The sequence below is a fragment of the Saccostrea echinata genome, unplaced genomic scaffold (assembly GCF_033153115.1).
Source record: "Saccostrea echinata isolate AGI-Se365-2 ecotype Australia unplaced genomic scaffold, CSIRO_AGI_Sech_v1 ptg000042l, whole genome shotgun sequence".
Classification (NCBI taxonomy): Eukaryota; Metazoa; Mollusca; class Bivalvia; order Ostreida; family Ostreidae; genus Saccostrea; species Saccostrea echinata.
In genome coordinates, this window is record NW_026889791.1 from 1,348,751 (window position 1) to 1,360,306 (window position 11,556).

Consider the following 11,556-nt stretch of genomic DNA (forward strand, 5'->3'; position numbering starts at 1 on the left):
TACGGCCTTTGAGCAGTTAGGGATCTTTTTCGTGCCAGCACTTACTGCGACAAGGGACCTCGGTTTATACGGTCTCATCCGAAGAACCGGTCTTCACTTCCAGCAGTGGGATTCAAATCCGTGGCCTATTTATCAACTCCTTACTCCCTACGCGTGTTTGTTTTCATCCCTGGCTGAGGACGTTTTGGTCATGTATACATGTATCACATACATACCGAACATCTGGAGCTCTAAAAGTTTTAAGACTTGCTATACTATTTATTGTTAACAGGTAAAGAGAATTTCCCTTCAAATTTGTGTAATACAGTTGACTAATTATGCTAATTATAAATGCCAACAATCAGAGATTGAAGAGAGATACTATGAACTTAATTAAAGTCAGAATATATTTATAATTGCATATGATTTACGATGCAGCAATAAAACCATTAATAAATTGTTCTGCAGTAAATGTTTCTTAGGGTTAAAATAACAGCAGTTTAGATCAGGGACAAGCTATTTACATGAACATCTCTAAACGTTTTATGGTCAGCTATTTATATGAACATCTCTAAACGTTTAAACCATGAAAAACTCTGTGTTATTTTTTATCTTATTATAAACTTCAGTCATTGACTTGCATAGCTATCAATGTGTCAATTTATATTTTGTGTTAGAGATCCATAAAAGAAACATTTTTTTTAAATGGATCGAAATTAAGTATTACTGTCACGGCTGCACTACCAATGGAAAACTTGCTAATTATTTCTTATAAGAGAAATATCTTTTTAAAAAAACAAAATGCATTTATAGAAAGCAAAATGAAAAAAAAAACATACAAATTTGCATACTTTGTTTTTGCAAATATGTGATTTGAAATAATAACGAATAATATAAAAGGGAACGTATAGGTAATCATCTTAAGTTTAAAATGTAATGTAACTTTTTACATCTAGCTACACTGTATACATAGTGATATTTGTTTTGAATGCTACCATTACGATCATGGTCATTCTTCCTTTTTATTTATCGTCATCCATAGCTAATTAAAGGTTTTTTTCACCTTCTTGAATTCTAGCTGTTCCATTTTTATATACAGAAAGAGGTTATGGTATATTGTAAGTAAGTAGATCTAAATCAAAGAAAACTCAGACTTAGGAATTTCGAACTGAGTAGTAAACACGATTAAAGGCTTGTTAATCGCATTGGAGTCCTTCTCATTAACTGTCGAATGAACGATATTTATTTCACATTTACTTAATTAGCTTTATTCCACTTTGCGTTAATTTAATGTGTAAAATCTGATGAAAACTTGCTTGAATAGATTGATTGATTGTATTTTGCTTAACGTCCCAATTTGAGAATTCTTTCACTCACTTAGAGATGACACCATGTATCGGTGAAGGGCTTTAAATTTAGATCTGTTCTCGGCACTCAGGGTCATTGAGTAGTGAAGGTTCTTTATCGTGTCAACGCCTACCGTGACACGGGACCTCGGTTTTTAAGGTCTCATCAGAAAAACACGTCACTTCCACTTCTAATGCAGGGCGCTTGGCGAAGGAATGCTTGAATAGAGTATGAATAATTTAATATTTAACTTCTCTCTCTCTCTCTCTCTCTCTCTCTCTCTCTCTCTCTCTCTCTCTCTCGCAGAAGTGCAAGTTTTTATTACCCTTAATTAGTACTGCTAAAGTTAGCACATTAGCACCTATCATATTTTAGCGTCTTTCACTCTGCTTCATGTCCGCAATTTTATGTTTACGGTAATACGTGATTTAAATTAATACATGTCGTTTTCAAGACTCAAATGCGCTAACTTATGATTGTGCTGATCAGCTGAAGAGGAGGATTACTCTAAATTTTCCTAAATTTAAACCTAAGTTTAAATTTAAATAAAGGAGTGCGCTAATTTATTTTTAGTATCACAAATATTTATTGTTATTCCTCTGTAGACTCAAATGTAAGTGCCTAACCCTCGAGTTAAAATTTTATGACTTGTTGGTGAACACTATATTAAATTTTCATGATTGGCAATGACATTGTTGTTTGTCGATTATAGATTCATTAAACTAAATATGTCAATAATAATGCTAACTTCGAGTATAATGAATAATTTGAATCAGCTTTCCTTCTTCTATACATGAGTATCTGACACGAACATTCAGAATTACTACGATGAAGACCTCGTTTATGAAGTAAAAATTGCTATCAAAATGCAATGAAAAAGATATGAATTTATCATTTTTTTGTTTTAAGATTAAAAAACAGTAAAAAGTTATAATTTATGGGTGTTGACATTTTAATATTAACAATACATAATGATTCAGCCATCAAAGCGGAAATAAAACGTACGTTATTTAATTTTTCAAAGTTTAGTGATGGCACAGGTGTTGCATAATAATAATTTTTCAATCACAACCTTGTTCTACGAGTGACCTGTCAACTTGTGTGTTACCGAGGAAATTGCCATATCTCGTTTGATTTACTGATGCTGTGGTGAGAATATAGTTAATATGGAATCGTGTTTACTACAACACTAAGGAAAATTTCCAGGACGTACTTGCGTCTTGATCCTTTGAAAAGATATTTTATTAATTCCTAAATTTTGATAAATTGTGCATATGAAAGAAAAGAGTCCTATTTAACATTTAAATATTGGATATTTTGAAGAGAAAGCAAATTGTTTGAAAATAACTAAAAATAGCTTTTATTATAATCAGTGCATAATCATTGAAAAAATAAATCCTTTTCCAGACTCGAATTTCAACTTTTCACGGGTTCTTTGGAGAAAGAAATATCAAGATAACGATCAGTTATCAAACTCAAAAGTCCATTTAAATAATCAAAATTGTAGGCAGAACCAACAAGGACATCTAAAAAGATCAGACGTGGGATCATCTGCCTTGGAGGAGTGAGCATCCCTTGTCGATTAGTCACATCTGCTGTGTGCTCCTTGTCAGGATCGAGTTAACAGAAAATCTGTAGACAATTCCGTGTGAAAATAATGCCTAATAATTTGTATGATATACATCAATATTCGACTTAACGATAGACTGTATTTGCTTACAAGGTCATTGTATGACCATAGAATTTGCAACAAGTTGACTTTAACCGTGACTTTTATCATCAATTAATTTGTCAAAAGCTTGGTTCGTTTTAGAAATTGTTCTTAATTGGAACATGCTCTTGCATTAAGAATCAAATGGGAGACATTAAAAGCATACGCAGGTGGTAATTTTATAACATAAATAAAGGGAGCTGACAATAGGAAAGTCATCACGTTTATCATAAAGGTTGGAGAACGTACAACCTCATGTTAAGTTTTCCCGAAGAAATTCAAAATAAAATATTGTACTTCGAGATCGGTTTTAATTTTAATTTTTAAGTTATGTACTTATGTACATCCAATTTATATAGAGGGTTCTCTCGGCTTATATTTACATATTTTTTATGATATCACGTGCCTTATTGATCACATGACGGTCTTTTATAATTTTTTGAATTGTTTAACATAAATCGCTTCGGCGCAGCCAATTGACTCAAATATTACTAACAATTTGTTATATAAATAAACACATAGTATCCTTGTGAACCCAAAATGTGCTTGGGAAAAGTTATAGTATTACCTGAGTACAAAAGTTACAAGTGACAAATTTGATATTATTTTCCACACAGTATCGTAATCTGTCTTTAAAAAAACTCTTCTTACAGATTATCACGAAATATCTTAGATTAATCCGGTTTAAGCACCTGCGCCAGACTCATTTATACACACAAAATAAATTCTACCTCTAACCACAGGTATAAAACAGAGTACATCTCAAATGTATATTTTTCGTAAGCATTTTGAACACGCGGAATTTTAATCAATGGTACGTAAGTGATGTATTTTGAAATATTCGGACATACTAGATTTAAAAATAACAATCACGACATGTGAATTTTTGCAATAGCGCTGTAACATTTTGCATGCAGTTTGAATAATATTTAAAGTGACACTCCCCCTGTCATAACAGTTAAAATAGGCAGTGACTTGACGTCATTTTCCACTATGACGTCATATTTTGGTAGTTCAGAGAAGAAAAAGCACAGAGTGCAATGTGGTATTCTATGGGAAGCCTAAACCTACATGCGATCTCTTTTTCCTCCTTTTTTCCAGGAGACTACGGAAAAATTACAGAAATCTGACTACACTTACGAAGGGAAGTCAAAGGTGTTGAGAATTCTAGGGTTCAAATTACTCAGATTCCTCAGATAAATACCCCATCATTTGATGCAAAGAATGCTGACAACAAATTAAAGTTACCGGTAATATTATGCTGATTTATTTTTTCGTTGTAATGTGTTTGTGTCTTTGTTGTTATTATATCTGTATATGGCAATGGCTAAGATTCCACTCATTGATAGCTATTTCTGATATCATTGTAGAGCATATTTAGTGAATTAATTCATAATACACTTTAGTTACTAGTTACTTATGTTGAACATGGATAAAGTGACATTGTTTTTTTTTTAACAAAAGACGCTCCTTTCTCCTCAGCTGTGCTCTTGACAATCACTATTTGAACTCGACAACTTATCACTGAGTCAATATGATACATATTTTTGTTTTATGACTGACATTATATTAGGGATTGAGTGTGTTATAATCGGCAATTAATTGATTGAAATATATTGCCTAGTGACCTTGACCTTTTATGCATGACCTTGGGTTAAAATAATGACACACCTTTATGTCAGGTGATGCCGTAGCTTGAATTTTCTCAAAAAGGGCTCAGAAATTATAGTTAGACAAGATTACAAGATCTCATGGTCCTTTTAACATTATTCAAGTCAAGACTTCGACACTTGACAGGCAAATAAGGAGCTATACCTTGTGGTACGGACACTGTTTTCTAGAAACATAAAGCACTCATGCTGAAAACAATATATCCCCTTCTGCTGGAAGGGACACAAATTAAGGTAGCAATTTCTTTGTATTCATTCAACAATGTAGATCGCAATTATACATAACTTAAGAACATTGAACACCTTTAAAGAAAGAAACGAAAACAAAAACATTACAAGAAGATAATATATATATTTATTCAAAAGTCATCGACATCATTACAAAACAATTAAATGGAAAATCAGGGGATTATTTCTCTATTTTGTAATAATAATTATGAAATAAAAGGCTAGATGTTTGTTGCCGGATGTGTTTTATCTACGAAAACAATGCGGATATTAATAATTGTTCTTATGAAATAAATGATTTAAAAACTCCATTTAGTTATCATTTTAGCGCTGAGCATATTCTCTTTTAAGTGGTTATATTTATAGGTAGAGAAATTAATCCACTGGTAAAAACATAAGAATTTCATTTATTTTTACATTGCAAAGTAGAAACATATGTTTAATAGCAAAGAGTAATTATAAACCTGGTGAAGAATGCCTTAAAGTTTAAACCAAATAAATGACTTGAATTAATTAATTTTTACCACTGTATATTATTTAAAGTTTGTTCAAGGAAAGTGGATGTTTATTTCTTGCAATTGAAAGACAAAGACAAAAAAATGTTGATGGTAATATTTCAAATGCCAATGCTCCATTTGCGTGGTCAAAGTTCAAAAGACTAATTCTGTTGGCATTACAGAGGAAGTAACCTTTAAGGAGAAGGAAAGAAAATTACTCTTTTATAAAAAGGCAGCTGGTTGTTGATATGTAGATTGAATCTGAGCAAAAAAATGTTGAACATTTCTTTAGTTTTCAGATATTACTTAAACAAAAGACTGAAGCATCAGAATATGTAATTTCGGTTGGGAAGCAAAGATGAAGCTATTTAAAGGCTTCAATTCATCATTTATTATTTTGATATCTTCGACACTTTTGGTTCATTTATATATAAGCAACATATTATCGATAACATGAATAGAATATTTATTACCACATAATGTAAAAAGTGCTTTTTTTTCCATTTAAAAATCAAAATACAGTTTAGAATCATGTTTTGGAAACATACTTGGCGCAAAGCAATGCATTCTGAAACAGATCCTTTTTTAAAAAGAAAGACGTAAAACTGTTTGATGCAGGTGAAGATGACATAAAGAATGACCTTGTTTCTTTTCTTTATGTTAATTTCAGGAGCATGCGAGGGTTTGATCGGTCGACAGGGGTGTTTCCTCCTCCGTGGCACCTGATTCCACCTCTAATGTTTTCAGAAGTCCCAGTTTGCTCTGTTCCAAATCTGTATTGACCCAATGGACTTTTGAGCTTGATTACTGTTCATTATTTTCATATTTCATTTATTCGTATTTCAGTTATCCCAACCTATTCTTCCTTATCTCTATTTCTATAGATATCACCTTTTCTTTTTATGTATCAAGCTGGGAAAAAAATTATTAAAAAAAAACTCTATAAAATACCTTACTCATGTTTATGTCACTGATGCAATGTTGTGCTCATCCCTTCGAATAAATCATAGAATCAGGAAGAATAAGCTATTTGTTTGTTTAATAGTGATGTATCTTTCAAGGAAATGCGTATCATAAACATCTCATTGCCTCTGTACTCAGTGTGTTGTTATTATTTTAAAAAGGATATAACAATAAACCGAAAAGGTTAAATATGTCGTATTTTTGGTGACAAAGGTCACAATTTAATTCATTTTAATTTTTGTTTTACTAAAGCTAGATTAAATGATAAAGTATGTAAGATTCTCATTCCTAATTATTTCTTATATCCGTCTTTATATTTTCAAAATACTACATTTATTTTAAATAATCATTTTGTGAAAACATCTGGTTCTAATAAAGAAAAATTTTAACAATTCACGACATCAAAATTTGGAACATCTTTTATAATTTAAATGATAATTATTCCTTTCTCCTCTTTGCCATCTACGGTTTTTTCTCTTCAGACAGAATGAAATATGGAGATAACGAACATTAATCAAACACGGGCCTCTAAAAACACCAGAGGTGGGATCAAGTGCCATGGAGAAGTGAGCATATCATGTCCTCTTTGCCATTTTCTTGAAAACATGTTCGAGTTGTATCTAGCAAAAGATTCTGATTCGTATTTTCAACAAAAACAAAGACTTTTAATTAAAACCTTTTTTTCTTGAAAAGGGAAAGTGTTCCGTTTATCATATAGTGACAAGATCAATTGTAATGGTATTTGAATTTGTCCAAAAAAAAAAAAACCAATTTGATATGTTGGCATAGTTTTGATGCATCAAATGATATTGCCTTTTAACATTTACCCACAATCATTCTCCTTCACATACTTTATTCTAAAAGAATACATCACTTTTTGCATAAACAGTAATTTGTTTCATTCGTGGAGAAACATAATATTATCACGTAACATTTTCTTCCGAGAAATTGAGTTTGACTGTCAGGTTACTGTCCAATCATTCTTATTCTTTCAAATAAATGACCAATCATCTGTATCCTTTTATTTATGTAAATGTGTAGCCAATAAATGATGAAGATGAAATGTATTACTTGACAATTAGATTTGACACTAGAATTAATCTTTGTGATATAGGTACTGGAATGAGTTATAAGACATACATCTTATGCAAGCAGGTTAAAGAGGACTTGATGAGTGACATTTTGTTTAAGTTATGTTCCAGTCTGTATCCCACAAAAAAAATCTTTGAGATCCATTAATTTTATCAATAAAAATCTTTATAAGGCCGTTTACAAAAAAGTCATTGAAATTCACGTCATAGAAAAAAAACTTTAATGATTAATGCAGTTTCCAAAGATCTCGGTGAATTGCATTTATTTTTTTTTTGTACGTGTAAAACTCTACTTCAAGCACTTTAAAAAACTTTTTTTATTTAAGATTTTAGCTATCTTAGTTCACATTTCACGTAGCAAAAAAAAAATTACGAATAATATAGATGTTTAAATTTTCAAAAGTTAGCTTTTAAGGCCATCTTTTAAAAAAAATGTTTGGTTGTCCTCTCCAGAGTCAGGATGAAAGAAAAAAGAATTATTTTTCAGTTCAACAAACAGTTTGAGTTGGACTATTTTTAATCAGACTCTGGAGAGAGCAAACAATGGAACAATTGATTGTCTATAGTTCAAACAATTTCTGCAATGCTCAATTACAGAATCTGTAAAAAGAATGTACATTACAGATGCGGTTTTAGATTAAACCACAACACTATACAATTATCAAATCGACATGTGTGGTTTTTCAGTTGCATTGACTTGATAAGATAATGTACTCCAGAATCTGAGTGAATGAAATTCTACTTTGCTTCATGTCTACATACAAACATTAAAACCAAGGAAGGTTCATCTTGTTTGAATATTGCCGTGTCTTCCATATGAAACTGAATTTGTGAAGCTGTAAAACAAAGTTAATCCCTGAGGCCTTCCTTCCATTTTTATTGTTTCTATCGTGAAATCATTTTGGAGATGTGTGAAGCACATGGTGAAGTCCATGATAAACAAAAGTACATCTATATAGAGCTTTAACAGTGTTTTTAGAATGGACCATTTTTACTCTTGGAACATCAGGAAATTTACATAATCGTTTTTTAAATGTTAATTCGTATCTAATCACGAGTTGTTGCATTTTGATAGATATTCTATTTCTTTTTTATTATTCTATATTTCTTGGAAAGTAAAAAATCTATAAACAGCAAGAGCTTTTAAAACGGCGCCTTACTTTGTCCGTTTAATGAATATTTCATAAGGATGAACAAAAACTGATCTACTGTATTCGAGAACATCGTAATATTTTAGATCCTTGTAAATTCTAGTGTTTAATGAAAATAGCCTTTACAAATTAAAGTTACTAGTTATCAAGGAGGTGAATATAAAAAAATTGATTAATCAATTTAAGTTGACATATGTCCTTATATCTGGAAGAATTAGTCTCGTCAGCTAAAGACGAAAATGCCAAGGTCACGTGCTAAAGTTCACGATCTAAATGAGCTTTTTCACCCATCTATGACAATTACAAATGAAGTGGTATTTGAAACGAAAAAACAAACTACTTTTTCTCCTCTTATACAAATGGCAAAGGTGTATCTTAAATTGCCCTTAATCAATCAATGCACCTCCCTTATTAAGATCTTTGAAAAACCCAACTTTATCATATATTCTACAATATCTTAATTTACTAGAAATATGAAAATACTTTGACCTTTTAAGCTATATAAATTCAAGCTATATCTTTTTTTAAAGATAATAAATTTAATGTATTTTTATCTTGCATATTTCAAACATCTCTCCACGTAGTGTCATAGCAGTTGTATTAATAAACCAGAAGTCTCTGATGAGACTGTAGCTCTACTGGTCTGTACGTATAGCAAAGGAAAAGTAGCACTTGGATTTGAAACTTTGCAACATGCAAATTGAATTATGTATCTCAATGTAGTCTACTTCTGTGCCAAGTTATATTGAAATCAAACGAAAACTGTTGGAGGAGTACTGTTTTGAAAGTATTTCACAGATATTTCTATTTTTAGTAACCATGACAACACCATTCACTGAAATCAAAAATCCATACACATATTATGTATCATGGTGTATTCTAATTGTATGCCAAATTAGATTGAAATCAGACCAAAACCGTAGGAGGAGTAGTGTTTTAAAAGAATTTCACAGAAATTTCTATTTTCAGTAACCATGGCAACACTGTTCATCGAAACCCAAAACCGATGCTCTAAATTATGTATCTTAGTATAGTCTTCTTGTATGCCAAATTATATTAAAAGCAGACTAAAACTGTAGCAGGAGTAGCATTTTAAAGTAATTTCACAGAAATTTCTATTTTTAGTAACCATGGCAACACCGTTCATCGAAATCAAAAACTGATGCACTAAATTATGAATCATTGTACAGTTTACTTGTGTGCCAAGTTATATTAAAATCAGACCAAAACTGTAAGAGGAGTAGTGTTTTAAAGGAATTTCACAGAAATTTCTATTTTTAGTAACCATGACAACACCATTTATCGAAATCAAATAAAGATGCACTAAATTGTGTATCTAAGTGAAATCTACTTGGGTGCCAAGTTATATTAAAATCAGACCAAAACTGTAGGAGGAGTACTGTTTTAAAGGAATTTCACAGAAATTTCTATTTTTAGTAACCATGGCAACACCGTTCATCGAAATCAAAAACTGATGCACTAAATTATGAATCATTGTACAGTTTACTTGTGTGCCAAGTTATATTAAAATCAGACCAAAACTGTAAGAGGAGTAGTGTTTTAAAAGAATTTCATAGAAATTTCTATTTTTAGTAACCATGGCAACACCATTTATCGAAATCAAATAAAGATGCACTAAATTGTGTATCTAAGTGAAATCTACTTGTGTGCCAAGTTATATTAAAATCAGACCAAAACTGTAGGAGAAGTAGTGTATTCACAGAAATTTTTAATTTTAGTAACCATGGCAACACCGTTCATTGACCGTATGATAGTGCAGTCTACTTGTGTGCTAAATTATATTGAAATCAGACCAAAACTGTAGGATGAGTAGCGTTTCAAAGGAATTTCACAGAATTTTCTAATTTTAGTAACCATGACAACACCGTTCATTGAATTCAAAAAAAGATGCACTAAATTATGTATCATTGTACAGTCTACTTGTGTGACAAGTTATATTGAAATCAGGCCAAAACTGTAGGAGGAGTAGCGTTTTCGAGGAATTTTACAGAAATTTCTATTTTTAGTAACCATGGCAACACCGTTCATCGAAATCAACTAAATTATGTATCTTAGTGTAGTCTACTTGTGTGCCAAGTTATACTGAATCAGACCAAAACTGTAGGAGTAGTAGCGTTTTGAAAAATTGTTTACACACAGACGGACAGACAGACAGACGGACGGACGACGGACACCTTACTATCGCATAAGCTCTTCTGGTCTCTAACCAGTAGAGCTAAAAAACTAAAATCATAAACTTCAAAAACTTTTTTTTTCTGTGATGCAGTACATTTTTTGTCTTAACACAATATTAATACATTCATACAGTTAAACTTATAGACGTGTTGTAACTTTGGCTCGGGTTCTATTTTCCAGCAAATTTGTTGACATAGATGTAAAATTCAATGCAATGTAGTTCTTACTTTCCAGTATTTGTTTATTAAATAATCATTTAAAGAATTCAAGTTATATTTTTTATGACGTTAACATACATTTAAAAAATATCTGATACATGTAATACTTAATAGATATTGGGATCAATATATATTTTATTAATATTGATAAAAAGCAAACAAAATAAATATGAAATAAGTGATCAAAACAAAAAAAAGCATACAATAAATGTTTTAAAAGAAAAAAAGACAAATGACAAAAAAATGATTGTAGTTTTACGTAATTTGCAAGATAATTTCACTCCTATGAGGCGCCACCAGCTGCCGATAAAGGACTTTAAATTTAGACATTGACTCTGAACTCATGGTCATTGAGCAGAGAGAGATCTTTAGCATACCTACGCCTGCCGTGACACGGGACCTGGATTTTAAGATCTCATTCGAAAGACCCACAACTTTCAAAGTGTCGTGCGCTTAGCAAAGGAACAGTAGCTATAATTTTTCCAATCGAATTAGGTTTTTCGTG